Raw genomic sequence first — 2,193 nt, 5'->3', positions numbered from 1 at the left:
GATAACATAAGAGGGGCTAATTCCACATGGGGATTTTCCCCTGGGTGGAACACAACATGCCCCTGCTTTAAATTGGAAGTTTCCACACAACATCATGCTGTTTCCTAGCATGCCTCATGTGGCTGTTGGGCTGCACCTCTCTTTGAAGATGGACTTAAAAGGGAAACAGTGTGCTGGCTGGCTGCCTGCATAGCCTTGGTGTGAAACTTCTGCCCACACTCAACCTGGAAGGGTAGCTCTGAATTGGGAAATAGCTGGAGATTGGGGGGGGGGGGAGCCTGAGAAGGGTAGGGTTTGGGGAGGGCAGGGTCTTAAATGGGTTATTGTTAAATACTGAGTTTGATGCAAATGCAGTCCCTCACTACCACAAATTATGCAGTCGCGTTTCCTGCATATGGGGAAATCGCAGGGGTCAGTACACCCAGAGTGCAATGGATGAGCCTCACCCTGGGAAAACCACCTTCCTGATCATGGTGTCTCCCCTGCCAAGTAAGTATCTGGGTTTGATGCATTTAAACTGGAACATGCTTTATTGATTAATCCGGAACAAGGCTAAATGTCGGAGCTGCAACCCCGCTTATATACATGCAAAAAAACCCCTCCCCCCCCAGGCCCCCATATCAAATCACAACAGTTGAACTTTGCACCAAACCCGCTGGTTGGCCCCAGAAGAGTCCAGATCTCTATTGTATCATGAGTCTCTGCACCCTGCTTGCTGGGTGTGCGCAAACGCTCTACTAAACATGAAGTCCAGTACACTACAGTTATAATGCCATACAGTCCACCTTTCAAAGTGGCCATTTTCTCCAGGTGAACTGATCTCTGTTGCCTGGAAATCAACTGTAATCTCAGGATGTTTCTAGGTATCACATAGAAGTTGGCAACCCTATATGCTGCATGAATATTAATTTGTGGACTAACCTCGACCCTACCTTTAGAAGGTAACTAGAAGGGTATTTCAGAGTACTTCCTAAAACCAGCCAACCAGGGCTGAAGGCAGGAGGGGAGGAACTGCTGTGTGGAAGGGGTGTGGAACTTAGCACAACCTTCAAAATGGCAGTACTAAGACCAGTCTTTCTCCCTCCACTTTCAACTTGCTTTTCTCACATGAGTCCACATACATAACAATTCTTTAGCAGCTGAGGGTGGAGGCTCAGTTATGGGACATCTCTCAGATATTAGAGGAAAAGAGGGAGATCACCAGGCTGCAGGAGGGTCTCATCAGGTCGCTTCTGTGCAAAAGTGGGGAAGGGGAAGGGGCAAGGTGGGGTTTGGCTCTAGCAGGAAGCAGCATGGAGACAACTGCCTGTGAATGCTGTCCTTGCCCACCTCTAAACCACTTGCTAATGCTTCTGCTATGGGGATAGCATTGCCAATTTCAGATTGGGAAATATCTGGGATTTGGGGATGGCGCAGAGTTGCCAGGTTCCCCCTGGACAGTAGCAGGCAATGCAGGGTACAGTTTCCAGAACCAGGTAGGAAAACTTCTGGAGATTTGAGGATGGAGCCTGGGGAGGACAAGGACATCAGTGGAGTACAATGCCATTGAGTCTCCCCTCCAAAGCATCAACTTTCTCCAGAGGAATTAATCTCTGTAGTCTGGAGAGCAGTTGTAATTCCAAGAGATTCTGAGGCCCCACTTGGAGGCTGGCAATCCTAGTGGGGATAAAATTTCATGCCCTCATGTGGAACCAGCCATAGTCTTTGTCTCTGTCTCTCTCTCACTTCTGCGAAATGGGCCAAATCCTAAATGGCCTGACGGTTTTCAGATTTGTGCGTCAGTATTTTGTACAACAAGCCTGAGAGTCAGGAATTATCTAAGGTCATAAAGTGAATGTCATTGCTGAACTGAGTTTGGAATCTAGATGTCTCATATCCAAGTCCAAGATTTTTGCTGTCATGATGCATGGCTGATGTGCCCTGTCTGATCATATATAGCTGTAGGTAGTAAAAATGGGTTCATCTTTAGTTTTATGCTAGCTGTGACATTTAAAGACACATGCAACCCTGTCTTGTATATATTTACTCAAGAGTAAATGCTGTTGAATTGAACAAGTCTTGCTATCTAGTAAGGAGGCATAGGATTGCAGCCTTAGGATAGGTAAGCTATAATGTTGCTAAACCTGAATTGCTAGACTGTTGCAATATAGATCTTCAAGGCACACACTGACATTTATGTGACACGTCATGTTT

At 46.5% G+C, this 2,193-nt stretch overlaps 1 non-coding gene across 1 annotated transcript; it reads right to left on the bottom strand.

Moving 5' to 3' along the window:
- Positions 1-332: 332 nt before the first annotated feature.
- Positions 333-497, bottom strand: LOC132567835 (U1 spliceosomal RNA). Its single transcript, XR_009555120.1, has one exon. It is a non-coding gene; the product is annotated as a U1 spliceosomal RNA (small nuclear RNA).
- Positions 498-2,193: the final 1,696 nt, after the last annotated feature.

This window comes from Heteronotia binoei, chromosome 2 (assembly GCF_032191835.1).
Source record: "Heteronotia binoei isolate CCM8104 ecotype False Entrance Well chromosome 2, APGP_CSIRO_Hbin_v1, whole genome shotgun sequence".
Classification (NCBI taxonomy): domain Eukaryota; kingdom Metazoa; phylum Chordata; class Lepidosauria; order Squamata; family Gekkonidae; genus Heteronotia; species Heteronotia binoei.
Note: the sequence above shows the minus strand (reverse complement) of the source record. Positions and strands in the feature narration are given on the sequence as shown.